This window comes from Atractosteus spatula (assembly GCF_055471065.1).
Source record: "Atractosteus spatula isolate fAtrSpa1 chromosome 10 unlocalized genomic scaffold, fAtrSpa1.hap1 SUPER_10_unloc_9, whole genome shotgun sequence".
Taxonomy (NCBI): Eukaryota; Metazoa; Chordata; class Actinopteri; order Semionotiformes; family Lepisosteidae; genus Atractosteus; species Atractosteus spatula.
The window spans coordinates 134523-143345 of record NW_028296629.1 but is presented as its reverse complement, the minus strand read 5'-3'; the positions used below and the strand labels follow the sequence as shown (position 1 = coordinate 143345).

General features: G+C 40.9%; 1 non-coding gene across 1 annotated transcript; it reads right to left on the bottom strand.

Moving 5' to 3' along the window:
- Positions 1–608: 608 nt before the first annotated feature.
- trnal-aag (transfer RNA leucine (anticodon AAG)) lies at positions 609–690 on the bottom strand. Its single transcript has one exon. It is a non-coding gene; the product is annotated as a tRNA-Leu (tRNA).
- Positions 691–8823: the final 8133 nt, after the last annotated feature.

Here is an 8823-nt window from a genome sequence, read left to right as displayed (position 1 = left end):
ACACACTACAGATGACTTTTCTGGAACCGAAGCAGAGATTCCTTTACGAACCAACTGATAAAGCTCAGCCAGTGAATACTGTTAACAGAATGTGAAAGCACGATCAACTTTGTAACTGCAACCACAGGAAAAACAGCAAGAAGCAGGCTCCATTCCCCATTTAAATCTGTCGTGCGAGGCATGCTTCTTGAACGCATGAAGTAAATCCCACGATCGCTTTTGAACTTGGATAAAGTACTTCCAAAGGAGCGCTATGCGCAAAGATTTAACAAGCTCAACCCCCGCCAACGATTCGGTGTGAAGAAGCAGAACATTCAAGTTTCACAGACAGAAGCGGCACGCCAGCACAGCCAACATTAAAACGGAGGGCACACTACGATTTGCATTGACACAAAAGTGATCTGGGCAGACGTCGTTCCCTGCATAACGCAAAAAGTAGCAAAGCGCTTTTGGGTGGAGAGGACGCAAGAAGGTTTTTGTTTTGTGCCTTGATGTCAAGCTGAGAAAGTATCTTTAAACACTTTGCTTAGTTTCTCGAGAGACTGCCAAAAAGCAGTTCCCTCCCTTTCGTCTGAAGTCAGCTGAAAGGAGGTGGCGACAGAAGCACCTGGCAGCGGTGGGATTCGAACCCACGCCCCCGAAGAGGCTGGAGCCTTAATCCAGCGCCTTAGACCGCTCGGCCACGCTACCCGCTGTGTGCTGTCTCTTTGTCTCATTACTTGCTCGGAGGAGGTCGGGTGGGTTTTGCTCTTGTCGCCCGACTTAGTGGCGTTATGACCGTGGAACCGACTGCACCTGCTTTTTCTGAGATGCTTCCCCTCTCATGGCGAGATCTCGACTTCTTTAACACCTCTGGATAAAGATCTTCTGTGGAGCAGGTTTCAGACCTCTGCGTAAAGCACCCTTGATGTCATTTTATTTTTACAGCAGCCGCATCCGGAAAGTTGTGTCTTTTACGTTTTATTTGAACAACAAAACTACATACAATACAAACAAGAACACATATAACGTATCAAGAAAATCATCAGGGGCACATGCTATAATACAATTACACTTTATGAAAAACGATTACACAAGGTAAATAAAGATAAGGTCCGCACAGCTTGTTCTTACATTTCGAAAGAGTCCGTAAATACCCCTTTACGTCTATTTTGAACTGTTCAAACGTAGGACTCTTCCCAGACCATTTCACTTTATACCACATTCCTAAACGAGGATGCATCTCCTGTTTTAGAACTATTTTGGCCGTGTGGCTTATACAACACACCCACAGTATTCTAATGGTGGACTGCAGATCTGTGCTATAGTTCAGTCGAATTCGAAGGATCCAGCAATCGTACTGGATTTGACTGGGATTCTGAAATGTCTCTTGCAAAAGTATTCGGGTTTGCTTGAACCTTTGATAAAAAAAGTGACCTGATCTGAAACTACCCAGCTTACAATCTCTGAGGTAGTTGTCACTAAACTCGGACGTGATGTGGCACACGTGCTGTGTGCCTTTACTTTTGTAAAAAACTGGTATCGGGAAAAGTTTCTTAATATTTCTTTTGATTAGCATGCAAGAAAATGTGATCATTACCTATGGAATTTCCCGCCAGCGTGGAGCTTGAATTCACAACCTTGAGATTCAGTGTTCTAGAGTCACAGAAGAGGTCGGCCTGGTCTTCAGTTTGCCAACGATAAGCTCCGGCAGTGCTCCTCTGTAAAGCAGATTGTTTGGATCGGTTATGTGGGACGGCACTTCGATACTAAGATCGTTTGCAGCACACGCACGGTTTCCCCCCTTCACGCAAAAAACAGAGACGAAGGAAGCTCTCTTGTCTTGGGCTGCTGACTCCCGGATTTAAAGCGCTCTGGGTGCCAGATAAGTCTCTAACAAGCACACTATAAAGACAGGAATTACACTTTGCTCACGTCACGCATGGAATGGCGCGGCTACTTGTTCCAATATTATCTAGTCTCACCTCATATGGTGCCGATTCCTGGTTTTCATTTAAGAAAGAGCACTGCACACACCGTAAACAGTGCAACACGTGTGATGAAAGAAGTCTTTTCCCCCCTTTTTCTAAAGCAGAACACAGCGGAGTCATGCCGAGGGTTGTGAGATCAAGATTTCAGTGGAGCACTGTCGTCTACGTCTTTAGCTACATGAGTTGGACATCCTCTTGTACACGGAAAGCAGATTGAGATCCTCTGACATGAAAAGTGCCAGATAAAAGCCATTTCTCATCCTTTCTCTTAGTGGTGGAGCTATCGCATGTAAATGAGGCAACTTGCAAGGCGAGCAGGCTCGGTGCACACCGAACGCAGATGTCTCAGAGCAGTTGAGACGTGTCCAAGTGGCTGTCAAAGGACGGCCCTTTGCCGGTGCCGTGGCTTAGTTGGCTAAAGCGCCTGTCTAGTAAACAGGAGATCCTGGGTCCGATTCCCAGCGGTGCCTGTCTTACTGTACAGAATTTATCCTTACGGGCAAATCCCATGCCTTTTAATTCAGGTGAATGCAAGTGTTCGTTTCCTTTCTGGAACAACTTGTTTTGAAAGAAATCTATACAGCTTGCGAAAGATGAAACACAAATCTTGCTTATCAGTGAAGAAGAGGTACTCCCAGCAGGCCAGCTAATACCAGCAGTGTTTTTTTTTTCATCCTAACCCAGAGAATGAAGAAAAGCGAGGCACCTGTGGCTCTGCAGTGTAATCAGTTCGCGAGTTCGGCGTTTAGCTGAAAGAGTGGTAAATGCAGCTCGCCCCAGCCCGTCCTTATTCTTTTAAAGAGGATAAAAAATTAACTTCGCCGCCATTACTACCAGCTCTAAAAGACTGCCATGGGCACGGAAAAAAACACACTACAGATGACTTTTCTGGAACCGAAGCAGAGATTCCTTTACGAACCAACTGATAAAGCTCAGCCAGTGAATACTGTTAACAGAATGTGAAAGCACGATCAACTTTGTAACTGCAACCACAGGAAAAACAGCAAGAAGCAGGCTCCATTCCCCATTTAAATCTGTCGTGCGAGGCATGCTTCTTGAACGCATGAAGTAAATCCCACGATCGCTTTTGAACTTGGACAAAGTACTTCCAAAGGAGCGCTATGCGCAAAGATTTAACAAGCTCAACCCCCGCCAACGATTCGGTGTGAAGAAGCAGAACATTCAAGTTTCACAGACAGAAGCGGCACGCCAGCACAGCCAACATTAAAACGGAGGGCACACTACGATTTGCATTGACACAAAAGTGATCTGGGCAGACGTCGTTCCCTGCATAACGCAAAAAGTGGCAAAGCGCTTTTGGGTTGAGAGGACGCAAGTCAGCTGAAAGGGGGGTCGCGACAGAAGCACCTGGCAGCGGTGGGATTCGAACCCACGCCCGCAAAGAGAGTGGAGCCTTAATCCAGCGCCTTAGACCGCTCGGCCACGCTACCCGCTGTGCAGTAGCTCTTTGTCTCATTACTTGCTCGGAGGAGGTCGGGTGGGTTTTGCTCTTGTCGCCCGACTTAGGGGCGTTATGACCGTGGAACCGACTGCACCTGCTTTTTCTGAGATGCTTCCCCTCTCATGGCGAGATCTCGACTTCTTTAACACCTCTGGATAAAGATCTGTGGAGCAGGTTTCAGACCTCTGCGTACAGCACCCTTGATGTCATTTTATTTTTACAGCAGCCGCATCCGGAAAGTTGTGTCTTTTACGTTTTATTTGAACAACAAAACTACATACAATACAAACAAGAGCACATATAACGTATCAAGAAAATCATCAGGGGCACATGCTATAATACAATTACACTTTATGAAAAACGATTACAAAAGGTAAATAAAGATAAGGTCCGCACAGCTTGTTCTTACATTTCGAAAGAGTCCATAAATACCCCTTTACGTCTATTTTGAACTGTTCAAACGTAGGACTCTTCCCAGACCATTTCAGTTTATACCACATTCCTAAACGAGGATGCATCTCCTGTTTTAGAACTATTTTGGCCATGTGGCTTATACAACACACCCACAGTATTCTAATGGTGGACTGCAGATCTGTGCTATAGTTCAGTCGAATTCGAAGGATCCAGCAATCGTACTGGATTTGACTGCGATTCTGAAATGTCTCTTGCAAAGGTATTCGGGTTTGCTTGAACCTTTAAAAAAATCTGAAACTACCCAGCTTACAATCTCTGAGGTAGTTGTCACTAAACTCGGACGTGATGTGCCACACATGTGCCGTGTGCCTTTACTTTTGTAAAAAACTGGTATAGGGAAAATTAAAGTCGAAACCCAAAACAGTTATATACTTAAGAGTAAATGCCTCCTAATAGCTAGCAAGCGCTCCTAGTTAGTAAAGTTGTTTGTGTCCCTGCCTGTCACGCGGGAAACTGGGGTTTGATTACCGACGGGGAGACAGCTAGTTTTTTATGATCAGATTCCAATCTTTAATGCTGTGTGTGAGAGTTTACGTAACTTTCCTTTTCTCACATTTTCTGACGACTATTCCGAAGGAGCGCCCTGTCAACTCCTAATACTTTTAAAAAATTCTACCTGCATGTTTGATTATTTTTGTTTTATTTAGAAAAAGTTCAATATTGATCATAACTAAAGAAAATAATGATCAGAAACAAAAACAAAATGTTGAAGATGCGACTCAATCTTGAATCAGAGCTGGGTGACACGGGCTTCTGTTCTGATATGGTTGTACGAGAAACAGGAGAAATCTTTTCTCTCCTATGGAGCATGAGCTAAATCGGGAATGAGACATTTCATGTGTTTGTGCATATGTCAACGCATGACCTACATCGTAAAACTAAAACTAAATTAAAAACTAACATTAGATTTCAGAGACATTCATTTATATACAAACAAGAGATAGACAAAGCAATAATTCTACATTAACTTGTCCTGCACTGATCAGACTAATTGAAATGGTCTGATTCAGAGCCTGTGCAGCTCGTGCTAATACAATATTTTCCTTTGATTTCCTTTGAGGGCGGAGTTGTCTTTAAAATCTGGATTAAATAAAAAGGAGTGACGTCAGTGTAAAACAGCTTTCCTTCTTGGGGAACAACGGTTGTGTTCCATATTTCTAATTATTTTGGTTTCAAGATAGCAATTTAGTATGAAACATAAAAGCCAGCTGGATAAAGCTGTTACACGTCATTTACAATGGTCTTTCAACTAATAGCCCGTGCAGGGATCAAACCCCAGCTGTTGGTACGAGTTGCGTAAGGCTCTGCAACATGCAGATGAGAAACTAACCTCTGCTTCTTCATTATATACACAGTGAGCTATATATGCGGGTTTACTGCCCCCTACGGGCACTGTATTTGATTGCGGTACAAGACTGGCCGTGGAGAAATGAAGTGAAGAGGGTGTGTTCATTAAAAGGCTCATTGCATCCCTGGATGGTCTCAAACCACCACCCTTTTGGTTAACAACCGAGCCACAAAGACTCATGTACAGCTTAACACTTCTCGCTCTCGGTGTAAGTGATACACTCCGTAAAATTTCTGGAGAATCATTTGTTTTTAAAGGAAAATCGCCAACAGTGGCCGAGATCTATTGGAGTTTTTTCATTCTATACTGCAATTTCTGAAGGGTACCCTGTGAAAATACGAATTTTGACGAGAAGGGACGGACATATAAGGTCAGTAGGCTTGGGGAATTGGACCTTATGGTGAAGGCTGCGGGCTCGGCATCAGCAGAACCTGATCAATATCGGTTGACTCCGATATACTTTGACAACTTAACTTCTGGATTTAGAGACATTTACCTTAGTGTCGGTATACTAAGATGTTTTGGTAACGAGGAAGGAGGGACAAAGCAAATTGGCAGAATGTGTGCTATTTTGTTGACTACAAGTCCTCACATGCCGGAGGGTCAATATTAAAAAAAAACGTAACAGTATAATCTCTTGTACTTCACAATTTAATAGTGTCTGTTACATTGTGTCTCACACCTCAGTGTCAGAATTGTGAGACGAGTTTGTAATCAGGAGGGAGGGCCATAGCAATTCAGCAGAAATTGCATTCACCTTTTCCCAATGCATTCTCACATGCCATTTTCTCACATGCCATGCTCAGAGGGTCATATTTTTAAAATGGTATCATAAAATGTCCTGAAGTTCAGGATTTTGACAGTCTGTTATATTGTGTCTCACACCTTGATGTCAGAAATATGAGACGATTTTAAAATCAGGAGGGAGGGCCCTAGCAATATAGCAAACATTGCATTTACCATTTGACAATGTATTCTCTCATGCCATGTTCAGAGGGTCGTATTTAAAAAACGGTACAGTACAATGTCCTGAAGTTCAGGATTTTGATAGTCTTTTCCATTGTCTCTCACACATCTGTGTCAGAATTTTTAGACATTTTTATAACCAGGAGGTAGGTTCGATCACCCTCTGCTCATCCTCAGTTAACCATATAGTCTCATATGCCATGTTCTAAATGTCCCATTTAAAACTGCTATATTAAAATTTCTTGTAAAATGCAAGAGTTTGAGACTTTTTATGATCAGAAGGCAAAGTCGTGGAAAATATGCAGAAAGTGCCAGTGAATTTATGTTTTGCCTTTGTCTTATTTACTCGTGGTATAACATGCCAGTTTGTTTTATTGTGAGTTGTGTTTCTGAAATGTGTTTCATACAAAAATGCAATTTGGACAGTCTCTACTTACATATTCCCCTTTACTGAGGAAATGTACAGTAAGACATCCGGATAAGTATTTTTAAAAATGACTGTAGAGAGCCATCTACAGGCGAAAGACGACATAACATCACAGCAGCAGCATTTAAGATGGAACGAAAAACGCAAAGCAGCAGCTGGCGAATAAGAAGCCAACTTCAGCCTCGTTAATGCAATAGCATTAGGTGAGGTGGAAAAATATTTCTTGCTCTGAATCTTAACATTTTTATAGGAGGTGTTCTAGGACTTCTTGCCTCAGAAAAAAAAAACTGCCAGTACATCAGTTATTTCTACTCCATCAATAGCAGCAGTGTTATCAGTACTGAGCCCTAAATGTAGGTCCTATCATCATATAAAAAGTTGAAAGTATCGACTGCATTCAACTGATAAAATGTATCTTCTATGAGAGTTATATCTTTATCCAAAATACATCGGAAACAAATTTGCACGTTTTTTGGGGGGGATCCTGAAGACTGAGACTCAAAACTTTTTTTTCCTTCTTTCCAGGAGGAAGGATTATTCAGATGCAAACATTGTCCCAAAATCAATGTACTCTCCATTGATATTCAAATCCTCAAATTCTTCATCTGAACGTCGATATTGAAATATGATATCGTACAAATTGTGGTTTTCTTTTTAAAGCAAATTTTGTGCTTTAAATTAAATAAATTGTATTTATTATGAATGTGCCGGAAATTTTTCAGTACTTTAGAGGGTTCTGCCATTTTAGATGTTATGCTGTTCCTGTCTGATTTATCAAATGTGTCATTTAAATCACCAGTCATTTCTATATCAGTCTGAAGGCCTTGCAGTAAAGATTGCAATTCATCCAAAAATGCCAAGTTTCCCACTGGTGATACATACAAGGAAATGAATGTATATTTTCCCCCCAACTCAACAAATTTAAGATCAAATACCTCCCTCATCTGCAGGTGGAGATAATAATGTCAGAATAAATACAGGTTTAAAAGTCAGGAGCATTGATAGTCCTATTTTAAAATGACACTAAAATGCTCACAATATATTAAAAAGCTCTGTAAAATGCAAAAATAATAAAAAAAATATTAAAACAAGGTAAAAAGAAATAATACACAGTTATAAAGCTCAGGAATTATCAATGTGAAGTTACAATGGGTTGATTGTGTTTCATGTGATTTAAAAAATAAAATGTTTGCAAAAAATCCACTTACAATATGCTAAAAATGGCAAGAATACTTAACTTTTTACTACCAGTGACATATTTAGCCAATGTCCGCCTGGAATTTCCTTCCCCTTAAACATTTGTTATATCTCTGCAGCAGAACATAGCAGGAGCCTGGTTCAGGTCTTAAATTGAAGCTAACCCCCTTGGCTTTGAGTGTGAAAAGTCAAATTTCTTATATTTCTTAATGTGTCCACTCAGCAGACAAACATATGAAAAAAAACAAAAAAAACAGCTGGCGAACATTTTTTTTTTGATCTTCAGAGGTCAGATTTTTCAACTATATGCATGTCAAGGGCCTGGGAATGATTTGAAAACCTTGTTCTAGGTGGCTACAAGCTTGGATAAAAATTTGGGACAAATTGATCAATTAGAAAAAATTCTACATCATGTTTTGTGAAGACTGGACCTGGAATGAAATTTCACGCCTATAATAAAAAATCATAAAAATATTGAAAATAATAAGAATAAAAACCATTGCAATTGCTATAAAAACCTTAAGACACTGCTAGAGAGCCTTTACCTGCTGTTATGCAATGAAAAAAAACCTCAGAGTTGCCTTCTGGTGTGAAAAAAAGGAGCACAGATAAGAAACTGATAAAAAACTGATTGATTATCTCTTCTGAGTCAATGATTGACAGCTAAAAATGCAGCCTGAAGCTTCTAGAGGAAGTCTCACCCCCTAAGGGTGGCTGAAAATACAAAGAATGACAGCGGTTTTTACCAATCAAATCGCCTTATTTCTGGCGCTCGTTCTTCAAACATTTACTACGTAATCAGTAACGTTTACTAGTCTCTAGCTCTTGAGATAAACTAGTCTGGGTTATTTTGGATATATATCATGCTCCAGAATAAGGTAAAAACATGGGATATATATATATATATGCTGGTTTTTGCTTTTGCGGTTTTGTTGGTAAAAATGTATGATATTGACATGCTGGGCTGGCCAGGTGATCT